Genomic DNA, 26,708 nt, shown 5'->3' on the forward strand with positions numbered 1-26,708 from the left:
CACCATCCCGACTTCACTCCAGCATAGTCATTTCATTCGCACCACATATTGCATTGCATCCTCGACATCTGATATTTGGCTCTTTATAACTCCTCATTTACATGCTGATTTATATTGCGTACTCTAATATTGTATGACTCATGGACTTGTCAGTATTTCCGATATTGTCAGTATTTCCGATATTGTATAATTATGGCATGACAATATGATGATGATGATGTGATTACGGATGCATGTAATATGGTTATGACTGTGGTATGATTTCCTTGTAGCATATTTATCTTGCCTGCATGTAGGATACACTGCACACACGTGTGTACTCACTAGGCTTTTTGCCTATGCCTCCTATTTTCCATTTTTTTCAGGGTTGGAGTAGCTTGGAAGACTTAGCTTTCTCAATGCATTGCATCTATTCTTCGATTTGGGCAATGTTGACGTTACATATCTTTTGTAAAGCATTATACTTATAACCATCAGGACTTATAATGGAGTGTGTTGCTTGGTAGTTTGATCATGGATCTTCATACTCAGGTATTACTATGTATCTATAAAAAAAAATTCAGCCAAAAATCTTCCTTGTGGTGTGCCGAACTCGAGACTTGGTGTATGGAAGTCGAGTGCCGAATTCGGGGCATCACGGAAGCTGTCCGTCACCGGGTTTGGGGCGTGACAAGTCGACAGTGGTTAGGCCACGCGAAGTGCTTATGTGCTCCATGTCGATCAGCTTGATGTTCACTCGTACCAATCGAGCTTGTCAAGCAACCCGATTGGCCTACTTTATGTTCACCATGTATGGACGTTACTACTTGAATCTAAGGTACCAACTTACCAGTGAAGATCCCGTTTAACCTTGGTACCTCGATCCAATAAGACTTATGAGCCGGACATGGTAGTGTATGGGACACTGTGGTTGAGCTGTCGGCCTACGCTGGGGTGACGAGCCTCCCCGTAGTGACCAGTGAGCAACCCAAACTCATGAGCCAAATATGGTAGTGTGTGGGATACTGTATTCGAGCTGTCGACCTATGATCAGGTGACGAGCCCATAGTGACCGTGAGTATACACTAGGACTACTAAGGTGACAAGCCTTTTCGTAGTGACCTCGAGTATAAACCAGGCTTGTGCTGAGGTGACGAGCCGCTCCGTAGCGACCTGGAAACTGCCTATCGTATGTGACTACTAGGATTGACGACCCTAAATAGATCAATGTTTGGGGATATGATATAAAGGGAGGTGCCTTGGCTTCCCAATCCTGCTGTATGAATATGGCTAATTAAGAACTTGGCTAACACTACCATGCATCACATTGCACGGTGCTTTGGCGAGGAAGTGCATAGAGGAAGGGGTGCATACCGCGATTGTAAGATGATGTCATAGAGGGAGTGTAGGCGAGGGCATGCATCATTATCACATACCATCCTTGCATTAATAAGAGTACTTAGGATCTGATTGTTGAATTGTTTTATCATTACTGCTTGACTGAATTAATAACATGTTAACCTTTGCTTCATAGCTCCACTGAGTTGATCACTCACTCCCACATTCTGAGACGGTGTTTTAAACACCAACCAGACCATGTTATAGATGCAGATGATGGTGATGCTTTTCAGGCAAAGCCGGAGTTTTACGGTGATGAGGAGTTCTCTTACATATAACTATCAGGCGAGTCTATGTAGACCGTGATCTGATCGACGGGATTACAGGGATGCTGATTAGACCCCATTACACTTGTCATTCTTTTTACACTTTGGAACACCCATGTATATTCATTTTGTGCATTTTTGGAGTATACATGTATATACTTAACCTGGTAACCCATTCAGACTCTGGAGACCTACATTAGTTTATATACTTTATATATCTATCACAGTCTTCCGCTTGTGACATTTAACTGTCTTTAGAGTATGATATGTTGTTTTGGTATAATCTCACTCATGTTTAAGGCACTAATACAGACAACATTTAATCATCATTATCTATGTTGCATAAGTGATGTGTTGGAACTCAGGAGTTGGGCTCCTGCTAGACCCCCGAATTTCAGGGCATTACAAGTAAAAGTATACTAGAAATTAGAGCCGCATAGCTATCGATCTCTCCATGCGATGTACCAGAGTCAACCCACACATCATCCACGTATCTGCACACTGGATACGGTTTGATAGCATCAATGGCTATCTCAGTGAGGTATAATCCCCAAGATTTATCGTATCATTAAGATAGTTAAGCTTAATTATCTGGAACAATCTGCAATGTAAATATCACAATGATCATCATAATACAAAGTTCATCAGATACACATATTGAATAAATTCCACCATGATATTCTTATTTAAATGCGTAGATACATGCATATGCTCACAGACCTGGAGATGCACATCCAGCTAGTAAAAAGTCGCATAAGGAGAGCTACCCATCCAGAAAATTACTCAAAGGTACACCTTAAAGAGGACTAGCTACCCGGAAAAGACCATGCAAAGAGGACACCCACAGTGGCTTAGATTCCTGAAAAAGTACTCTATATACGCCCAAGGGAAACTAGATACCCAGAAAAGTCCATGCAAAAAGGACAACCCATGATAGTTGAATACACATAACGAGAACTTAGGATCACCAAGTAAAATACACTACGGTACAGCCCGTGGTGACCCAAAAAAACCCTGCGTCTTGTATCGACCACCTAGAAAAGCCTGCATGCCATGAAATGTATGTTTAGTCCAATCATTATCATTCCAGTTGCAACCAGCCAATTTATGTAAACTTAAGGCCACTATAGGTGTTTGACATCGAGTATAGGCTAACAACTCAGTGGGATCTAAGAAGTATGATGTTCCAAAGGGAATCTCCCCAACTAGTGGCCAATCATTGTCCAATAAGTGGAACTTACCATCACAATGACGTACAAAAATGGTTCATCAAAACAACATGAGTAAATATTCCATTAAAACTGCAAGGGCAAATAATCTATCCCAAGGACGTGATAAAAAAATGGGATTATCCCCAAAAGCCACATAGGCATAGATGACCTACAAGATGGTAATTCCACAACAGACGTTCCATTTAATCTATTAGATAAAGTGGCCATTAGTTTGAGGACTTCTAAAGTTACCATCAAGTAATCGCAGGTGGTAAAATGAGTCATGTATAATCTTAATGACACTTACACATGTAAAATGTTCATCTTAACTTAGAACAGAGGTAATTAAATTTCATCGCACTTTTAAATGTTTAAATTTAAAATCCAATCCATTAATCATATATAAAGGACCAAAATCAACAAGAGAAATTCACCATTTAAGCAATCAATGATATAAATGCATAAAGATGAATAAACCAAGCTAACTATCAAGATGTAGAAAAGCTTGAAGGGTGATCCTCACCTTAGAGTTGGATTATCTCCTAGTGTTGGTAGAATTAAATGTTCGCACTTTACGATCAACATCTAACATGATTAACATAATTAGCGTGGTTAGATCACAATATACCTAATTTATATGATCGGGGATAAAGCTGGGTACTTCAATCGATAGATTTAAGGTTTTGGTGTACTATCTAGAATTTAGGGATTTGAAATATGGTTTCCGCAACAATAAAATACAAATTAATTGATACTAATATTTCAGTAAGAGTTTATAATACTAACAATTATAATGATAATAATAATAACTAAACTTGATAATAATAATAATAATAATAATAATAATAATAACAACAAATATTGTCTTAAATTAAATGGAATAACAAGAGAGTACCTCTTATTCTTTCCTTCTCTGCTTTCCTCCTTCGTAGTATGGAACAATGCCCAACAGAACTCCTAGCCAGATTCAATCATGCTTGAGGAGGGATGAGTTGGAGCGCAATCAATTCCTACTGAGTTAACTCGGTAGTATGGATTCCACACAACTCGGTTTAAATCCAAGCCCGACCGAGCCCGGTTGCTGCCTCTACCAACTCTCTATACCAACCCCAATCTAGGCCTGACTCAACTGAGTCCCAAATGAGTCAGTGATTCGTTTTGAGTCAGTAAGTCAACTCGACAACAACTCTCCAAGGAGAAACGGTGTCCCACTCTCCTTTATCCTTCTTCTTCCAAACTCCTTGCTAAAAGTCCAGCAATCTTCCGGGCTATGAGGAGGTTCAAATCGTCGAGTCGCGACTTGACTTGACAGCAGTCGAACTCAACCACAATCTAGAGGTGCTGATCCAGTGCCGTCAGATTCGGGCGAAAGTGCGGCAGTGGCAGTAGCTTCCCTCCTCCTTTCTTTTGTTTCTTCCTCATCCTCTTTCTTTCTTCCTTTCTTTTCTTCTTCTACAGTGTCAGCAACTCGGCCCGAGTTGGGCTAGTGCGGCAGCGAGTTAGCGGTCAGATGTGTCGCTCAGGCCCGATGTCTACAGGATTCGAACTAGCAACCCAACTACACCATCTTCTTCTTTCTGCTTCTCCTTTCTTTTCTTCCTCTCTCTCTCTCTCTCTGATTCCTATCTTTCAACCAGGCAAGGGCTGGACTAAGCCCAATTTACAGCGACTCGAGCCAAGTCGACTCTACTGGGTACGGCAATAGAAGCGGCGCCTTCTCTCTCTCTCTCTCTCTCTCTCTCTCTCTCTCTCTCTCTCTCTCTCTCTCTCTCTCTCTCTCTCTCTCTCCATCTATCTTTCCATTTTCGGAAAGGATGCCCTAAAAGGTATCCTTTAATAGGCCTTACTAATCAACCTCTAGAGGCTTCGACGACAACTAATCCTGATATTAGTTATAGTTTTGTTATCCGAGCAAGTAAGTTCTCAAGGTGATATATTCGAATCCAAGTTATATAGATGCAATCCAACCATCTGGATGAACCTTTAAGGCTATAAGCCGCCAGATGAACGATTTAGATCTGAAGATGGGGTCCACTTATGAGAGATGGGTTTTTCCCATTACTTAAGGAAGATGATCCACCGATCATGGCAAGTTTCGATCGAGTGGATCATGCTTTATGCTGAGGCACCTGGAAGGTATGGATTCATCCCAATATCGTTGTGGGACCCACCAATCATCCAAGCATTCCTCAAAACTTGGTGGGTTCGGAGTCACTTGCGATGGCTCTTTCATTGCAAAGGAAGCCCTAAAGTGTACTTGGATTGTAAGGCAGGGATTCACTGAGGTGGAGGGTTAAGATTGAGGGAGATTCCACGCGTGCGTAGCTAACCTGGCAACACCGTGGAGTTTCTGTTTTCGGAAACCATTGCACATGACTTGTTTGCACCAGAAATCGTGCACGTGCACTCGTGTTTTATGGTGCGAGAGAAACTCAATTTTGATCAAATCGCAGGTCTGAACATGATAGACAGTTCAGATCATCTGAATGGATGGCCATTGTGGACCAGCTCCATCATGAACGGACTCCATCCGTTTAAACTTCCGTCGAGCGGGATTTTGAAAGCAGAGAGGAGGATTTCCTCATTAAGTCGGGTCAAACTTGGTTTCGCCCAGATCCGAGTTCGGTGCACCTCGACTACGCATGTTTTGTGTACACGCGTTGACAGTGTGGGGTCCATGGTGATATCTATCATGGATCCAGTCCATCCGTTCATTTTGCAATGCCACTTTAAAGTAGGAGATTGAAAATAAGGCAGAACCAAAGCTTTGGTGGACCATATTGACTGAAATATGGCCGTTAAATGCCAATTATCGTCAATCTGATGGTTGAATCAGTTCAAATCTGAAAATTGATGGTAAAAATAAACCTAAGGGGATCATATGTACATTTTTACTTCAAATTTTTCAACGTAGTATATTACTAATATAGAGTAGGATTTTGTTACTTTTTTATAAATTATTTTATTTTATTATTATTATTATTTATTTATATATTTAACATGTGGGACCTACACTTCGTGGTAGGTACCTTAAGTTTAGGATTGCTTATTATAAAAATGGGTCACACTACATAATTATGAATTTTATTATGATTTATTATGGAATTTGTAGTTATATCTGTCTAAATTTGTTAATTTAATGATCCAGTGATGGGTTGGCAATCTGTGTATTATGGACTTGGTTTGTGAATGTAGATAATTCTCAGTGGCTAGAATCAGGCTAAAATATGGGTTTTATGATGGTGTGATGGCCTATCTTTAAAATCAACAGTTGGATAGCTCGATATATGGGTGGGTACTGTTTTTAATGGTCAAATTTACACTAGAATGAATGTAACTGTTTTGATAGGTTAGATTTCTACTCATACTAAGCTAGGTTATAAGGTAGCACCTGAGTATTGAAAAGTACGGGGTGTTACAAAAGTGCTATATCTTTCACGAATGAATCGATCATATTAACATTGTGGGTATCGTTAACATCCTCTAGTTGTTTGCTCTTGTTATAAAAAATGTTCAACTTTAATGTCATGTTCTCAAAAGATAATTTCATAATTCCATTCCTACAATTGATTATGGCATTTGATGTAGTTAGTAATGGGCTACCTTAGGCAAAATCAACCGTTATGGAAATGGCGCAACCGACTTATACAGTGTATTTGGTTCTTCCGAGTCCTTAGGTTTCTCATGCCTCATCGAGATAGTTTTGTCGATCGTCTTCCCACTTCTAAGAGTGATGGTACATTTAACTTGTTTAACATGTTGGTCCGAAGAACTTGGGTCACTTATTTCACATTGTAGTTTTAGATTAGGGAGAGGTTGGGCTGGAAAAGTCCCTTTCTCCCTAATCATTAGATGTGACTCAATCCTTTGAATAGATTTGCTAATGTCTTGAAATGCTTCTAAAGTATTTTGATTAAAGGGCACTTGATCTTAAATGTGTTTGTGAATTAGATCTTCTTAGGGTCTTTTATTTGGAAATGGAGGTAGGACCCCTTGAGAATTTCTATTTGTATTAACTGCTTGGCCATTCCTCTAACTAAAGTTGGGATGGTTCCTCTAGCTGGGATTGTATGTATTTGAGATGGGCATGCTGAAAGGTTGTTGATAGTTATTTACAACATTTGATTGTTCATGTAACAATTCTTGAAATGCAGGAATTGTGAGGCAATCCTGTATCACATGAATGTTACTGGCGCAAATCCCACATACAATATCAACGATCTCCTTGAGTTTGATCGTCTCTACCTTCTTCAGTTCCATGGCCTCAATTTTTCTGGTAAGGTTAGTCACCCTTACACTCATGTCGCCTTCTTCCTGTAAGACGTACATTGTTCCCTTTTCTCTTGATTGGTTGGGGCTAGAAGTCGAGGCTTTTGAGGTGTCCCATGACTGCGCATTCTCAGCGAGTGAGTCAAAATGATCCCACATGTCGTCAGCCTGTTTGTTCATAAACTCTCCATTGCACATTGTCTCTACAAATTGGCACATGGGCGAAGTTAGTCCATCGTAGAAAAAGCTTATAACCCACAAAATTTCGTATCCATGATGCGAGAAAGAGTTTAGAAAGTCTCCCAACAATGGAAGAAGGTCTCTTCCTCTTTTGGGGAGAAAATTATGATTGCTCTCCTCAATGTGTTGGTCTTATGAATCGGGAATAACTTTTTAAGGAACTCAAGGGTCATCTCCGCCCAAGTCCTTATTGATCTTGCCCGTAGGGAATGTAACCATGACTTGGCCCTTTCCTTTAAAGAGAAAGGGAATAATTTAAGCCTCATGGTGTCATCAGACACATTCGAGAAGTGCAAGGGTTGCTACTATCTCATCAAACTCTTTGAAATATAGGTATAAACTTTTAGAATCAGGCCCATAAAAATTCGAAACTAGTTGGATCACTCCCGGCTTAAAGTCCATGTTTCCTACATTGTGTAGAAACATTATGAAGGAAGGCACTTGCTCTCACTGGTTAGAGATAATCTTGCAATGTTCTTGGTGCAAGGGCATTAGGCACCTCATTCTCATTTTAGTGTTCCTCAACTAGTTGGTGAGTTTGAATTGCAGTCATCATTTCTGTCAACTCAGAGGATCTCAAGTGGCGTCTAATCTAGTGATGGATAGGCAATCCTTCGACCAATCCTCCTTTACTTAAGAGATGTAGAGTGTTGTCACATACCCACTTGGGCATGAAACACTCTTAGCCCTTAAGTTAAATATAAGAAGAAACTAAGAAATCTAAAAAGAAAGAAGGTTGAAAAGAAGTTACTTAATTGGGAGTGCTATGTTAAATTTCTACAAAATAAAAATTAGTTCTAAAAATAACTCTAAGGAAAACATAGTAGAAACTATTCATAATCTAATCTAATTCCAATACTAATCAAATTCAGAAAAATGCAACCGAAGTCCCTGGTAACGACACCAAAAACTTGTTTACAACACCAAGTGTAGGGTCGCGATGTAGTAATAACTCGGTGAGACCGAGGTCGAATCCAAAGGGACTTAATTTGTATGTATTCTGAATCTAGAATTAGAACTAAAATTTAAAATTTGAAAGTTTAGAGGGAAATTGCTATGAATTAAATCTATCAAAATAATCCCATGCCCAAGCTCTCCCAACCTCCATGAGAGAGTTTTGTGTGTGGCCCCACTCCATAACCCTCTAATCTCCCATCTCAACCCTTCATTCTTCATCGTCCTCCGTTGTGATCGAAGCTAAGGAGTTTGACGTTCCATTGGACCAAGAAGAAGAGGACGGTGGGTGTTCTTGGACCTACATTTTCCTTTTTTTATTGTGATTTAAGGGTCCACAAATGGTGGGACCCACTTGATTGTATATTTTGTATCAAAGAGGGGCCCATAGTGGTGGGGCCCCTCCATCACCGCCGATACCTCTCTCTTCTTCTCTCTTTCTCTCCCTCTCTCTTTCTCTATGATCATGGCCCACCTATGTGCCTGGATGAAAGTGAAAAAAATAAATATCAACTTGATCCAATCTGGTGGTCCACTACGTGGACCACTATGATGTATGTGTTGTATCCCACCGTCCATCAGGGACGATGGGACCCCACTGAGAATTAACGTCCACATCCAGGCCGTCCAGGGCTTGAATGCTAGACCAAAAACTATATATATCTATAATATAATGCTGTATATGGTGGGCCCCACGTGGGGACCGACCTGCTGTGGAATTACCTGACTAGCTATATATGTGGATGTGGTCCCCATATCTCCTCCGTCCATCCATTTACATGGGGACCACCGTGATGTATGGGTCTTAGCTACACCGTGCAGATAGCTGGACGGTGGGACCTACACACCGATGTATGTGCTACACCTGAACCGTACGTCCTTCCATTTGGTGAGCTCGTCTTAAGGCTTGAGACCAAAAATGAGACAAATCTAGTATCAAGTGGACCACACTGCAGAAACAGTAGTATTGAACGTCTACCATTGAAACCCCTTTTGGGTTACAGAAGTTTTGAACCAATATGATAATTGTTTTTACTCTTAAGTTCAATTCTTTATGACCTTATAAACTGACTGGATGGAAAATAAATGCTTTGGTGGGCCCTCTTAATTTTAACAGTGGGAATCACTATCATCACTGTTAGGTGTGGTATGGCCCAGATGATCCTTTGGATATAATTCATTTTGTGATAATGCTGTAAAATGATCTCTAGCAATAAATGAATGGTGTGTTGGTTTGGGCCCATTTGATTCAGCCCGTTTGAATCAGAATTTTTGGTGTGGTCCAAGCCCACTTGAGGCCCATTGGTGCGGCCCATCCGTGGGGCCCACCTGCCTTGTATTTATGGTCCATATGATGGGGCCCACTTGCTTGAATCGAGGCCTATGTGTAAGGCCCATTGTGATGTATTCGTGGCCTATGGGCAAGGCCCATTTTGATATTTATTAGGCCCATGATGCGTGGCCCATTTGATGTATTCGAGGCCCATGGGCAAGGCCCATTATGATGTACTCAAGGCCCATCGGCATGGCCCATTGTGATACATTGAGGCCCATGAGTGAGGCCCAATGTGATTTATGTATGGCCGTTACGTTGTGTATGAATCCCTTATGTGGGCCACTCCTTGGGAGGAATGTTAGTTAAATGTTCGCATTGATGAGCAATGATGGTTAAATATCCTCATTGTGACCTTCCCTTAGGCCTTGTTAGGCCCATTCGCATCTTTCTCTAAGTGGCTTGACCCTAATTATTGGGCCCCATTTGCATGATTCATCTATTCTCATTGGGCTATCCAAAGATATTGGGCCCCCATTGGTTGTTAGTGGGATTACTTCTTTGATTTTAGAGTCCATCTAGGACTCATTTGGGCCCCTTAGGGCATCTAGTGGGTCATGCAATAGTATGGTAAGGAACCCTTTCCAGATCCCTAGGATTGTGGGTAGGCCGCTTAGGCCCAACCTTGATATAAAGGGGGATACATGAACATCATAATATGCTTAATATAGCTCCACGATCCATGCCCATACGCACCATATGTATGCATGGTATAAGGGGTGATTGATTATAGCATATGTCATTGGGCAGATTATTATGGTACTCCCTGATAGGGGGAGTTGCACACATACGTGCGCGATACACGCAGGATTGCTGCATGACTAGATAGTGTGATTCCTGCATTTTATATTATGTGAAATGATTACTGTACATCCTAGTGACATCAGGGTCGTACCCTTCACAAGCGTATCGTGATTGGTAGGATTGGACACCGAAAATCTTATTCTACATGGGGTGCTATAGATGTCCCTAGGTGAAATTTTCTAAACTCTTATGGTATAAGGAGGTTGCTCCAACGTCTAGACCGAGTGGATGCATGAGCGTAGGGTTCTGATTACCAGAAGGTCGTGCTTTCCACTGTGTCGTGGTCTGTTAGAAGGAGGTACGACATTACGAGCTGGAGAGGCGGAGGCAAAGTTAAGGTGAGTTTGGCCAGCTCTAGGAATGGGTCTGCTATCGACGAGTCGAGCCCGATATTGACAGGTAGATAGTGAGGTCTCTTCCACTCACCTTGTTGTGCGCGATGGGGCGGCAATCTGGTTTGGAGTGCATAGACCCCGATGATATTTCATATTTAAACTGTATTGATATGTGGACTCAGATGAGGATTGGTATGCTTGAGCTGCATCCTGCATTGCATAGCCTTGGTATGGCCAACATTATTCTTGCCTTGCATCGCATAGCCTTGGTATGGCCAATAGTATTCATGTATTCATCAACATATTTTGCATTACTCTGATATTGCATAATTATATGACTACATTATACACACACTTTCACCACCCTTTGAGCTTTTCGTAAGCTTATGCACGACCGTTGCGTGTAGGTGACATTGGATCACAGCAGCGCTGAGGCAGGAGCGCTTAGCAGATCATTTTGGAGCTTTTGTCTATTATCATTGTATTTCCCTTTATGCGCATTGTATTTATAAATTTTTTATTATAGTGAAAATGTGATGGAGTTTTTGGTTGTTGTTTGTGGATTATGTCTTTGGTTATGCTTTTTACTAATCAAACTGACGTTAGAAATCCTGCTTGTAGGATCCCAGGATCGGAACCTAGTAAATGGGTACCAAGAGCCAAGAATGGGGTACTATGGAGGCTGTTAGCGATCAGGAATTTTGTGACCCCAATTTTTGAGTTTGGGGCGTAACAAATACAATTGCATAAAATATTGAATTCTTGATATCAAATAGTTCGTAGGACAACTTTTACCTAAAAGATTTAGGTAGGACAACTTTATTTCACGATATCTTTGAAATTAAAATATCAAACTATCGCAAGAATAAATGAAGCACAAAATATGCATAAGTAATAAAATCATTCATTATAATGCACAGAAGAATTATAGTGGTTTAGTGCCTCAATGCAACCTACTCCACTCCCAAAATTACTACACTTGTAATTTTGGCTTTCACTATTTCAAGGTTTTCCAGGGTCACCTTAACAACCTGATACAGTTATTGTGATTTTCACAGGCTATCACAATCAAACTCACTATGCGATTTTCACGGGATCACCATAAATAAACCTGCTGAGATTTTCGAGCTATCTCAGAAAAACCCAAACTGAAATAAATGAAAGATAGTACTTATCTTTGATTGGCGAGTCGAAGTCGTAGTTGTAGCTTGAACGCATCAATCTTCTTCTGGGTTGTAAATGAAGTCTTTGTATGAGTTCAACCAAAAAGAAATAAAGGGATCTAATGTATTTTTAATAAAATAAATGATGCCCAAATGCTGGATATTCAATTCTCCCTTTTCTCAAAGTAGAGTATGGATTACTCTATTAAAACAGTTTAATCTAACTTGAGAATGAGAATAGAATTAGCTAAAATAAATATGAGAATTACAACACAAATAGTTTAAAGAGGCTTGAAGAATCTTCTCATTAATGGAAATTCAGTTGAAAAAAAAACTTATTAAGCTAAATAAATAAATAAATAAAGGCTTGAAGAATCTCTCTTTACAACACTGAATATATATATCTATAATTTTCCATGGTTTAAAGAGCAAGAAAGAGCCTTTATTTATAGCCACGAATCTGTGAAGTTCGGCTGGCCAGAGGGTCGGTCCAACTGGTCGAATTCCAAAGATCACGTTCCAACGGAACTCAGATTTCACGGGACTATCTTTCAAAAAATTGGCTAGCCTAAACCCAAGTTTGGCTAGTAGAACACCAGGTTCGGCTGGCCGACCAAGTGGTTCGGCTAGCCCATATTGCCCTAAAATTCAAAACTGTGTCATTGCTAGAAACTTGACCAAACCCAACTTGGGCTGGCCGAAGGTCATGTTCAGTTGGCACCATTTCAGGTCAGGCTAGCCGAACAGACCGTAGAAAGATCTTTTTAGATCCTCCTTTTTGATCGAATATTGTAGGGTTGGCCTAAGATAGTTAGACTGACCTAACTTAAGAGTATATTTGACATGAAATATGATTATAGTTATGCATGTGTGAAATACACTAAACCTATGGTCAATCTAGGTTCATATTACTTGAAGGTTGATTCATACAAAGTGTTCTAAACTTTGAACCATGAATGATCTTGCCTTGAGATGTTGAGTCTTCTTTTCTAGATACTTGATCGAGTTGATAAATTGTCTTCAATAGAGCTTGCTATCCTAACAGGACTACGAAATTTGACAAACTATGATGTGCTCAAATAAAAGCTCTTACATTACTTTACTTGATTCAATAATAACACAAATGGAATCAAAATCCTATTCTAACTAGTTGAATGATGGAGCAATTAAAACATAATGTGGTGTTGAACTTTATTAGATTAGTTTACACATGAAGAAGAAATCCTATGATCGCAAGGAGTTCATGCATCAACCATGCCCATAGACTATGATGGATCACAAATATTATATATCACATGATTGCAAAACAAGATAAGAATATATTAAAAGCTTCCCCGACATCTATTGTAATTTCACTCACAATAAATCATAAAAAATTGAAAATATTCTTTCATTCAAACTAATAATCAATAAAAGTTTAACATAAACATGAATCAAAAGTAAAATAATCATTAAAATAAATTAAAAGTGTCACCTCTTAGCTCTAGCTAAGAGATTAGCCAACCAAAGACATGATTAGGCTAAAACTCTTAAAGGAAAATATGAAAAACTAACTAGAGAAAAAGAAAGAACTCCTTGGAAGATGCTACACACTTGGCTCTTCTCCTCTACTCCTAATTCATCTTTAAAATCCCTTGGAGAACCCCAATATAAAGGTTTTCTCTAGCGGACTTTGGAAACCGCCTCAAATTTACGCATTGCATAACCGTCGATGGCATCGAAGATGCGAAATCAAGTTCGATTCAAATTCAAAAATTATGCACCTTTTTGCACTGTGTAGCCTTTGATGTCATCGCCCGACCTTCGATGTCATCGAACAACTCCTCGATGTCATAAAAATGGTCCAGAACTGTCTAGTGAGTTAAGCTTAAAAATTCTAAAATTCTTGATGCCATTGAATTGGCTTCGATGACTTCGAACCTTATCTTCGATGGAATCGAAAATTTGCACCAAATAATCTAGCAACCAAACTTGATTTTTCATGAAATTTTTGATGTGATCGAGCCTCCTTCAATGGCATCGAACACTTACTTCGATGACATCAAAGTGTGTTCGATATCATCGAATAGTCAAGTTTAGTAACTTCTGAATTATGCACTTTGCAAACTCGATTTTCTTCTTTCTTCTCTTAGTTTCCTTGGAGCTTGGTCTCTTGAAATCTTCGATCTTAGTCTCCAAAGATCCATCCTTGACTTGGTAATTCCTGAGCATCAATTCTCATGCTTTTAACATCCTTTTCACCTTAAGCTCACGAAATTACATCGCAAGACAAACATGTATAAATATGTCGATTAACCATTATCATGTTCATAAAACCAAGGTATAATGAGGGAGAAATATTTAATATTTGACACTTAACACTGAACTAATCAACTTCAACCCCAAGCACTGAAATAAGTAGATACATGCAATATGAACATATATGACAGATTCTGAGAAGATTGGTCGCTTACTGAGCAACTTGAAAATTTTTATAATGTGCAGGCAATAATCGGTGGGTAGGGTTCTTCCTCTGTAGATGGGTTGATTTGTGCCTTAGACAAGGAACGACTTCAGAATACCAGTGCAATCAAACAAAAGGAAAACTCATAATCGATAACTAGGTGTGGCTACAAGAATGCGTCTCTTGAAAGAATTGCATAATATTGGATGGAGATCAAATACAACAGATGAGCATAGATTTGGATTGCAACTAAAGATTATAGCTAAGAATTACTGTTACTTAATTACCACTACTCATAGGATAAGTCGAGATAAAAGATAAATTTGTTTGATTGATTGTTGTTGGATTGGAGATTAGGGTTTTACTTTGTAGATTTCCTCTCGTATATATAGAGCTATTTTGCACGGCATATTCTTCCAAATCCTTCTTCCATTGTTGGACGATTACAGTATTTAAAAAGACTTTCTCTAGATCCTCTTTTATTACGTTTTCCTTATTTGATTGTTCATCTTCTGTCAGCCAAGTTCTGTGTCTCTCAGTTGCCTTCTGTATCTTGAACTGCTTTGACCACATTTTTCTCTTTCTAGTTAAATTAACTCGACCACATCATTTTATTCACAACCCCAAGTGTAAGGTTGCAATGTAGTAATAATCGATGAGACCGAGGTCGAATTTGTAGGGACTAATCTTGTGTATTCTGAAAGTAACTATAATGAGAACTAAAAAAAGATGTAAACCCAAATCTGAAATATTTGAGAAGGTGATTTTGAATAAGTTAATTGAAACTTATAAATTTAATGGTGGCAACTAGGGTGCCAAGGATCCACTTGTAGGATCTTAGGATGGTACCTTACTTGATTCAAGGACACAACTGGAATCAGAGTCCTATCTTATCCAATTGGTAAGAAGAGATTTGTCATATCTTTGAACTTCTTATTAATTTAATCATCAATGGATGAGAGTTATGAGGATTTGGAAGTGATTCCATCACCTAACCATGCTCAGGAGACAAGGCACACAACAGGATTTACCAATCCCACAACCTATCATAAGAGAATTATGAAGGTTATGAAGGATTCCATCATCCTACCATGCCCAAGGGACGATGATGAACAACGGGACATGCTAATTTCACAATATTAAATCAGGAAAAGAAAATATTCAAAGCCATTGTAGATCTACTGTAATTTGTCACAACAAACCATTATAAACTAAAAATATTCCTTATAATCAAATTAGAATCCAAGAGAGTTCAACAAAACATGAATAAAAAAAAAAGAAAACATCCCAATCACGCTACAGGCTTCATCTCTTAACCCTAGCTAAGCGGTTTAGCCAATTATAGACATGATTGAAGTAAAATCTCTTAAATTAAATAAAAAGATCAACTAAGGAAGAAGAAGAAAAACTCCTGAGCGGTGGCTCCACCCTTTTGCTCCACTCCTTGAACCCTAGAAGATGCCTAGGGACTTCTATTTATAGTTGTGCATCCCCCTCTTACGCACTGACTTGAAATTTCTAAAAATCACTTGCGAAAAGGCCTCAATTTATGCAATTCACGTCTACCCTATACAACAACTTTGCACGATTTCAGTAGTACCGAAGCTAGCTTCGGTAGCACCAAAGTTGTATCTAAAATTTATCGCACCTGAATTTGTATATGCAGAGTGCTTAGGTAGCTATTAAAATTGCTTAGGTAGCTACCGAAATTGGCTTTGGCGGTACCAAATTAAGCTATTTTCTTGCTGGACTATTTTGTGCACTTTAGGTAGCTACCGAAATTGGCTGTTTTTCTGTTGTTTTACTTGTGCTCTTGCCAATATTTTCTCTATCCTTTGTACTTAGTTTCCTGTAATCTTGTGCATGAGAATTCTACATTTTTGGTCCCTAAGGTCCCTCCTTTGCCTTGGTGATTCTTGAGTATTAAATCTATGCTTTTAGGATCCTTTTCAATCCAAGCTCTTAAATTCACCTTATAACACAAACATGATTAAAATAGAACATTAAGCATTATCATGTTCATAAAATCAAGTAATAAATGGGCGATAATATGCAATATTTGACCCTCAACACAATCCCCAACCAGTATTTTGCTAGTCCCGAGCAAAGTATGCGAAAAATAAACATCCATGCTCAATGTCCAAAACCTCTTTGGGAAAACAATCTTTTGTGCACTCAAGTATGAATGAGTCGAATTAAGATACAAAAGTGAGATTTTGAAAACCTAGAGTCAAATCACATAAGCAACCAATCGAATAATTCTTTATCCATTAAATAAGAGCATAAGTTCATATTACAAGTTTTTCCAATGAATGTTAACTTACTTCTCATGGGAATACTATTATTTCATAATGTTAGCCATGTTCATCATATCAAAATTAGTCAAAAACTCAATTACTGGTTGTGAATATATTCCCCTTTTTCTTCTTTTTTCATTTTTTGATTTTATATCGACGACTACTCTTATTCATTCTTTTTCGAACAATTCATCCTTTTTAGAGACCTTTTTCATTCTCCTCAGAGATGTTATCATTTTTCATTCTTTTCATGTCATTTTTATCGATCTCCTATTTTTTAATTGGTTTTTCATCTTTTAAGGTAGATAAAATTCCCTAGGCTCAATTCTCAACATTTATCAATGATTCACATACTAACCATTAGCAATCCTAGTACATCCTAAGGAAGCAACTTGAACGTATTTTGTGATTCAAATTAACATGATATACAAGTTTCCGCTTAATCATTCAAGAATCTTAAGTGATGGTTTACTATGGTGATCAAACTCCAATAAGTCAAGATCCAATCTTTATTTTATTATCCCACTCAAAGCATTCTTAAGTACACAAACTTTTGTTTCCAAACATATTCCAACTTGAAATATTGAAAATTTTTAAAAAATTTTGCTCAAAACTGAGAAAACACTGATTAGTTTACCTAATCCCCCATCCCTAACCTAAACCCTACATTGTCCTCAATGTAAAAGAAATAAGCATGAAATGCATATGAGGTAACGAAAAGAAAGGGAATAGTGATGGAAAGATAATACCCGGAGGAAGGAAATTTGAAGCTTTTCTACGAATCTTAGCATAAAATGGGTTTGCACAAAACAAAACTCAACAGAGTATAAGCAAACTATCCTAAACAGCGGAAGCAAACCACCCTAGTCCTATGAAAGCAATAAATTCTAATCCTAAACTAGGAAAGCAAGGGAAATCTACTCAATCATGCAGCAAGGTTCCTCCTTCAGCTAGTATCTTGATAAGTTTCTCAGTAGGTTTCTCAACAAGATCATCCAAAAGCCCCTTTTACAATAGGCTTGGATGCTCTGGAGCATGAATGTCCAGAGAAGTTAATGGACAATACCATAAAGTTTCCTTTTAACCTCCTGAGGTGTCCAAAGTATATATGATTCACCTGTGATAGAAAAAGTTTCAACGTTAGTACAACATGGTGAATAAGAGACTACAAGTAGATGAAATTTAGAAAAATTCTCAGCAGGTGGTATAGTCTCAACACATTCTAAAGTTTTAGACCTCAGTTCAATTTTCAGTTCCTCTTCTGATGGTAAACATTCAGGATCTATGGAAGGAGGGACTTCAGAATGAGGGTAATCTCGATTAGTAACAACTACTGAGGTATTGTCTTGCAAGGCATCTACTATATCTTGTATCAATGGATCGTTTGAAACCAACAAGTGCGCCGAGAAAGCTTCTAAAGAGTCAAAGTATTTAGTTGAAAGGAGTTCATTCACCACATCAAGATCTGTGATGATATGCCTAATAACTCTTATATCCTTTTGGAGAGTAGAAATGAGCATACTCTCCTATTTTTTCTCAAGGTGGGATGAAATCACTACCAGGTATGTCTCTTCTTGATCTAAGTAGGTTCAAGCTCAGCGGGTAAAGGTTTTAGGTCAAGTTTTGGTGTCTTGAAACTAGACAGTAGAGACATTACATTAGTTTGGGGCAAATCTTCAAATTGTGCCCTTCACCAATTAACTTCAAGTATCGGCGTGATTTTAAACATGTCATCCATCCCCCTAATCGTGTCATCATCCAAATCAAGGGATTGGGCTAAACACGTCTCAAGAGGGTCAGAGTATAGAGTCAGGAGCACTCTATCTTCCATGAGTGAGTCAATCATGTTAATGTCATAGGCCTCGTCATCATCCTCTGCCAATTTGCTTATATTAAAAAGATATTGAGCTCTAATGTCATATTTTCGAAAGATAAACTCATAACCCCATTCCTACAATTAATAATTGCATTTGATGTGGCAAGGAATGGGTGACCAAGAATAATAGGAATTTGAGTGCTCATGCCTACGATGGGTTGAGTATCCAGGACGATAAAATCTACTAGCTAGCAGAATTTGTCAACCTGGACCAACACATCCTCAATTATCCCTCTCGGTATACGAACTGATCGATCGACAAGTTGTAATGTGGTCTGGGTGGGTTTTAATTCAACTAAGCCTAGTTGTTCGTAAATTGAGTAAGGAATCAGATTAACACTTGTCCCCAAGTCAAGAAGTGCGTGCTCGATTCAGTAGTTCCCAATTACACAAGTGATGGTTGGGCTACCAGTGTCTTTGTACTTTTGTGACACATCTTGCTTGAGGATGGCACTTACTTTTTCTGTCAGAGAAATTCTCTATTGAATAGACTGTCATCTCTTGGTAGTGCACAGATCTTTCAGAAATTTGGCGTATGAAGGGATTTGTTTAACAACATCCAGTAAAGGAATGTTGACATTTGCTTGCTTAAGCACCTCTAAAATATCCTGAGAGTTTGATAGAGGTTTTGGTACAATCAACCGCTAAGGAAATAGAGCAATCGTCTTGCCTTGAGGTTCCAGTTCTAACCCATGTGGAGCAATGCTAGGTCTATCATCCATGTCTTCTTCTGGGTCCTTAGACGTTTTAGTCTTTACTGGAATAGATTTGTCAATTGTTTTACTACTCCTAAGAGTAGTGATAGACTTAGATTGTTCTATATATTGATTTGAAGACTTGGGTCACTAATTTAGTATTATAGTTTAGGGTTGGGGAGAGATTGGGCCAGAAAGATCCCTTTATCCCCAATCGAATTTTTTTTCACAAACCCTTGTATGGCCTTTGAAAGGTCTTGAATGGCTTGCAATATACTCTAGTTAAAAAGCTCTTGATTTCAAAGGTGTTTTAAGACCGGATCCTCTTGAAGGTTCCCTTGATTCAAGAAATGGTTAGGGAATCCTTGACGAGTAGTAGTTTATCCATTCCTCCGATTGGAGTTGTATGTATTTGAGGTGGTTCCACTGAAAGGTCTTTGGTAGTTGTTCACAGTATTTGACTGCTCATTTAAAATTTCCTGAATGTATGTTGGATAAATTTTCAGTTGTATGTATGTTGCAAGCGTAAATACCATAAACTACTTCCTTAGCCTTATCCTTCTGAAGTTTCATGGCCTTGACTTTTCTTGTGAGATTGGCCACCCTTGCATTCAAGTCATCTTCTTCTTTTAAAGCATACATTCCTCCCATTTCCTTTAATTGAGTAGGCTTAGAAGTGGTGGGTTTTGTAGAGATGTCCCATGATTGTGCGTTTTCAGCAAGTCTATCTAAATAATCCCACACATCATTGACATCTTTGTTAATGAATTCCCCATTGCACATCGTCTCGACTAATTGGCGCATGGAAGATGTCAGTCCATCGTAAAAGAAATTTGTGATGCACCACATTTCAAAACCGTGTTGTAGGCATGAACTGACAAGATCCTTGAACCACTTCCATCATTGGAAGAATGTTTCATCTTCCTTTTGGGCAAAGTTCATGATTAACTTTCTGAGGGTGTTCGTCTTATGATATGGGAAAATTTTCTTAGTGAACTCCCTTGTCATGTCGTTACATCTGCTAATTGATCATGGACGTAGTGAGTGCAACCACGTCTTAGCCTTTTCTTTTAAGGAGAAGGGAAAGAGTTTCAGCCTGACCATATCCTCAGGCACATTAGGAAAGTATAAAGTAGCTATTATCTCATCAAACTCTTTCAAGTGTAGATATGGATTTTCATATTCAAGTCCATGGAATTTTAGAAGGAGTTGGATCACTCCCGGTTTGATATTCATATGTCCTACATTCTCTGAAAAAACTATGTATAAAGGCGTGCTCACCCCTGTTAGTTGTAAATAATATCGTAAAGTATTGGGGGGGGGGGGGGGGTGTGCTTGATGCACTTCTATCTCATCCTGGGCTTCCTCAACTGGAGGTTGAGGATGATTTGGAGGGTTTGCAAGTTGATTTGTAGCCATAACTTTAGTTAACTCTGAGGATCTCAAGTGGTGTCTAATCTGGTGATGGATAGGCAACCCTTTGACTAATCATCCTTCACTCAAAACACATAGAGTGTTATCACGGACCCACCTAGGTATGAAACACTCTCAGCGCTCAAGTAACTAAGCTAACCTAAACCTAAGAGAAAAGAAAACTAAAGCAATTAAGAAATCTAGAAAACAAAAGAGAGAGAATTGGAAAGAGGTTACCTGGTTGGAGATCTCTATGTTAGAACCCTACAAAATAGAAAATTCAGTTAGTTTCTAAAAATAAAGCAGAAAAATCCTAATCTAGAAACTAAAAAATCAGTCCTAATCTTAACCTAATTCTAAAACTAATTAAATTCAGAAAAACACAACCATTGGTCCCCGGCAACGGTGCCAAAAACTTGTTCATAACCCCAAGTGTAGGGTCGCGTTGTAGTAATAACTTGATGAGACCAAGCTCGAATCCACAGGGACTAATCTCATATATATTCTAAAAGTAACTAGAAGTAGAACTAGAAGAAGATGTGAACCTAAATCTGAAATATTTGAGAAAGTGATTTTGAATAAGGTAATTGAAACTTTTAAATTTAAAGGTGGTAACTAGGGTGCTACGGATCCACTTGTAGGATATTAGATGCTACCTTGCTTGATTTAAGGACACAAATGGAATCAGAGTCCTATCTTATCCAATCGGTAAGAAGAGATTTGTCATATCTTTGAACTTCTTATGGATTTAATCATCAATGGATGAGAGTTGTGAGGATTTGGAAGTGATTCCATCACCTAACCATGCTTAGGAGACAAGGAAAACAATAGTATTTACGAATCCCACAACCAATCATAAGAGAATTGTGAAGGTTAGGAAGGATTCCATCATCCTACCATGCCTAAGGGACGATGGTGACCAACAGGACTTGTTAATTTCATAATCTCAAATCGGGAAAAGAAGATATTCAAAGCTATCGCAGATCTATTATAATTTGTTACAACAAACCATTAAAAACTAAAAATATTCCTTATAATCAAACTAGAATGTAAAAGAGTTCAACAAAACATGAATCAAAACAAACCAAACATCCCAATCATGTTACAAGCTTCACCTCTTAGCCATAGCTAAGAGGTTTAGCCAACCATAGACATGATTGAATTAAAATCTCTTAAATAAAAATAAAAAGACCAAGGAAGAAGAAGAAATACTCTCGAGCAGCGGCTCCACCCTTTTGCTCCATTCCTTGAACCCTAGAAGATGCCTAGGAACGTCTTAGGGACTCCTATTTATATTTATGCATCCCCCTCATACGCACCAACTTGAAATTTCCAAAAAACTGTTTGTGAAAGGCCTTAATTTACGCAATCCGTGTCGGCCCTGTGCAACAACTTTGCACAATTTCAGTAACACCGATGCTGGCTTCGGTAGCACCAAAGTTGGTTTTGAAATCTATCACACCTAAATTTATATGTGCAGAGTGCTTAGGTAGCTACCAAAATTTCTTAGGTAGCTACTAAAATTGGCTTCGGTGGTACTGAATTAGGCTTTGGTAGCACTGAATTAAGCTGTTTTCTTGCTGAACTGCTTCATGCACTTTAGGTAGCTACCTAAGTTGGCTTAGGTAGCACCGAAATTAACTATTTTTCTGGTGTTTTACTTGTGCTCTTGTCAATATTTTCTCCATCTTTTGTACTTGGTTTCCTTTGATCTTAGGCATGAGAATTCTCCGTTTTTGGTCCCTAAGGTCCCTCCTTTGCCTTGGTGATTCTTGAGCACTAAATCCATGCTTTTAGCGTCCTTTTCAATCTAAGCTCTTAAATTTTCCTTGCAACACAAACATGATTAAAATAGAACTTTAAGCATTATCATGTTCATAAAACCAAGTAATAAATGGGGGATAATATGCGATATTTGACCCTCAACACATTCCATTAACCATCCACTAACATGTAGAATTGGATTTGCACTAGCTATAATTATGCAAAAAAGGGCTTCAAGTATCTTGAATATCTTTTCATCCACCTCCTATTTCTCATACAATGCCACATGTCGCCCTCCTATTGGCTTTCCTCATAATGGCCGGAAATAGGGTACAACATTGCCCCCACGTCGCTTCGCCTTTGGGAAAAAGGTGGAAGTGACATTGTTCCATTGCCCAATGCATTAAATACAGTCTAACGTTGTACCATGTATTGTCTCCCCATAAATTCTACCTGAGTGAGGCCGTACTGAAATATATCCTTTGCCTTACCCTTTTAGGTTGTCCTTGTGACGCATTGTATAGAATCGTATCATACGATAAGTTATGATTATCCTTTCATTAATGCGCATGTATCACGAGTAATACATAAATAAGACTATAAGTCAATGTTTCTCTTCCTTCACCCTTCGCTTCCTCTCTTGCGTCAAACACTCGTTTCTAATTTTCTCTTCTCAATTATCATGGTTGCATCTTCTTCTTCTTTTGCTCAAACTTTTCATCTATATGTGTCCATCAAAGACCTAGATATTTTATCATCAGGAGTGGTCAATGACATCTTGTTTAATATTTTGATTGAACCAGACAAGGCATTGTTGACACTTAGTCCATCCTTTCACCCCGCAGTCAATCATGAACAACTTCATGAGATCAAACCAAGTTTTCCAAAATGTCCTGATGAAGTTCTTCTTGTTCAATCTGATAACTTCTCGAATCCTTGCAATGGTTTTAAATTTCCATGAGTATGGCCAAAACTGATGAATGGTTAGGCCGACTGGTTCACATGCGTTGAAGCATAACATAGTGATACATGGAGGCTGGCAGGAATCTATGAATGCAGCAAACTCCCTTACACAAATATCCCACCAATACCTTCTTTCACTAACGTCCACTTTTTGGAGTCGATCGACCAATACATTCCATTTTGGATGTAACCCCATGGGTTCAACATTCATGGATATATATGCATCACTCCCCTTTTTCCCTTTAGGGAGCCTGTCTATCCGGGCTTTGCTTTGAAGAATCAGCATCCATTCACAATACATCAAAATTGTTGATTAGGAATGACCATGTCTTTGGTTTAGGAATGGCTTTAGGCAGTTCTTAATTCAAATTGTTTTAAACCGTTCTTAAACCAAAGAAGGGAACGGTTTACTCTCATAATTTTCTTAGGGTTTACTCTTTCCCCTAATTCAAACATTTTTCCTCTTTCCCCTTTTCTTCTCATTTCTACCATCTCTCTCGTCTCTCGCTTCTCTTCCCTCTCTATACATCTATCTCTTCCCCTCATCTCTCTCTCTCTCTCTCTCTCTCTCTCTCTCTCTCTCTCATTTTTCTTCTCTTCCTTTCTATTCTCATTTCTTCAACAAGGGCAGAGATTTCACATTTCAAAATCCATAGCTCTTGGAATCGACAAAGAACAGGTTTTCAAAATCCACAGCTCTCGGAATCGACAAAGAACAGGTTTGACCTCATTAATTTCACATCTCCTTTTTTATGTAGTTGTAATCTTATAATGAACAGGTTTGATTTTGCTCTATTTCTTCCACCAAAGATCACACCACTTAGGTGATCTTAGTCGTTGAAGCATTTTGCCGATTAATTGTCAAACATTAGTCGGACATGCTTTGCAACTATCCAATTCTAATCCTCAGGGATCGTCTGATCAGTGAAGATGGCTAGTGAGCCTATTAGCATTAAGTGGGCCACACATGATCATCGGTTCAGATCTAACCATTGGATAATTTAGATTAAGCGATTTAGTAGGCCCCACTACAGTTGTGATCATTGTAAATAGGTTTGGGGCGGGACGCTTGAACTGTGGTCCCTATACACGGTTATTAAGCCGGATATGGAAACCTACAGTGTAGAGACCCTAAAGGGGAGAAGTGTGATGGGTAAGCTTCTAACCCTCTTTCTTATAAATAGATATCTTGGTCCGCCGACCAACACAAGAGAGAAACCTTACTCCCATTAAAGGTTCTCCTAAGGTTGTGAGGTGTGGAAGATAAAAATTCCCATTGGCAACATCAAGGCATCAGGATGTCTTCCCAATGAGGTATGCCTTAAGAATATTGTATTGAATTTCCTTTATTGATGCATAAACGATCTGTCAATTCCGCAATACAAATCTAACAAAAACATCATAAACTTTCTGTGATTTTTTCAAAAACAAAAAATTATAAGGAATTAATGTTTCCTTAATAATTTGAAAATATTTGTGATCTTGACATAGTATAAGGAATATAGTGGATTATATTGTCTTCGATGGTTTTTTATTTAGCTGCCACATTTGTTGTTTGAGCTGAGATTCTTGTGCGTGTTGGAGTTTTGGATGTCATTTTGGTGGCATTTCTGATTTTGCCTATTTTCTTATGTGTTAGCTGAGACTTCTGTGGAGTTTTGCAGCTTTGGCTGTCATTATAGTGTATTTCTTATTTAGCTGCTATTTTTGCTATTTGAGCTGAGAATTTAGTGGGTTTTGTACGTTTGGATGTAATATTAGTGGGGTTACTGATTTAACTATTATTTTTGCTATTTGAGCTGAGAATTTAGCACATTTGTATCTTTGACTATAACATTGTTAGTGGGGATTTTCATTTAGCTATTATTTGTGCTATTGGAGCTCACAATTTAGTGGCATTTGTAGTTTTGACTACAATAGTAGAGGTGTAGAGGGCTTTTGCTGAATATGTGCAATGGCTATCAGTGCAAGAGAGGGATGCAATAGCTATCTTATTGAAAGTTTGAGATGAATTGATCATTCCCAGCATTTCTCGGTGAGGGATCCAATGGGTTTGGTGTAGTTTCAGTTGTAATTTAGTTATTCCTATAGTTTTAGGCAATAAATTAAGGATGGGCATGTACTGTTTTTTCTTAAAATTTTGTACATACAGTGGGTAGGCCTGTACTGCTGAATTTTGATCCAAATGCTCTAATTTGGCTTCTTTTGTCCAAGAACTTCCGTGCACACATAGGCTTTAACCAAGTTTGAAACCTGAATTCGATTCATCCCTTACAAATTGTTCAGATTCATCAGCTTTTCTTCTCTCCTTTTCATTTTTGTCATGACGTAGAACACCTTTTCATGATTCCAAGCAGGGGAAATAATATAGTGCAAACGTTTGTACTGTAATATAGTGTAGACCGGTTGTGTGGATCTGACCATGATCGGTGGATAACATCCACTCTGACCATCTTCCTTTCATGCCTCCTTTGGCTATGAGCCTAAAACTCAGGCCAATTCATGATTTAGGTGGGCCACACAAGTAGAAATAGTTGAGAGGGGATGCCTACACTTGATTCTCGTATAGGGCCCACCATGTTATGTATATTCCATGCAAGACATTGATACGAAACACTTGCTCCAGGTGATGTGGTACAATTCAAAATTTAGCTTTTTCTTTTCTTTTCGTTTGTACTTTTTCTTTTCCCATCGTTGGTGTCCTCAGCTTATTGCCTGCTCACTGGAAAGTAATAATTTGTCCTGGTCCTTTATGTCTTGTCCTTAAAGGACTCTCTGCCCTGAATTTCTACGACCATTTGTCCTGTTTTTACTTCAACTGATGTTAGTATCTTCTTTGTTTCTGCTATAATTTTCCCATGCTAAATAATTTTTCGAGAAATGAGATTTTACGTTTTCTGCTTAGGATAAGAAGAGTTTGAGGTTCCAGTAGTAATTATCCAAGTTGTTTTGTGCTTATATGTTGTGCGGTTTCCTCAAACAATAGTTATTTCAACAAATTTCGGATGCTTTGCATAAGCAGGAGATCCCCCGCACCCAGGACTTTTTTCTTTTTTCTTTTCTTATTTTTTTTTAATTTTATATTTTACTTTTTCTTTTGTTCAGTTTACTTCTAATTATTGCTGGTAATTATTGCTGGTGATGTACAACATGGCAAGGATACATTCCTAAGTATGGTTGGACCAAAAGAAGGTGAACTTAAATTTTGGCAATAACTTTTGTGATGTAAAGAGGGTCGCGGACAGCTACATGGCCAAGATAGATTAGAAAAGGCCCGGTCGATGATAGAAGTGATCCGAACCGTC

General features: G+C 38.5%; 1 non-coding gene across 1 annotated transcript; it reads left to right on the plus strand.

The window, feature by feature from the left end:
- The first annotated feature begins 20,116 nt into the window (after positions 1–20,116).
- On the plus strand, positions 20,117–20,223 carry LOC131257123 (small nucleolar RNA R71). Its single transcript, XR_009177141.1, has one exon. It is a non-coding gene; the product is annotated as a small nucleolar RNA R71 (small nucleolar RNA).
- Positions 20,224–26,708: the final 6,485 nt, after the last annotated feature.

The sequence above is a fragment of the Magnolia sinica genome, chromosome 9, assembly GCF_029962835.1.
Source record: "Magnolia sinica isolate HGM2019 chromosome 9, MsV1, whole genome shotgun sequence".
In the NCBI taxonomy this organism is placed as follows: domain Eukaryota; kingdom Viridiplantae; phylum Streptophyta; class Magnoliopsida; order Magnoliales; family Magnoliaceae; genus Magnolia; species Magnolia sinica.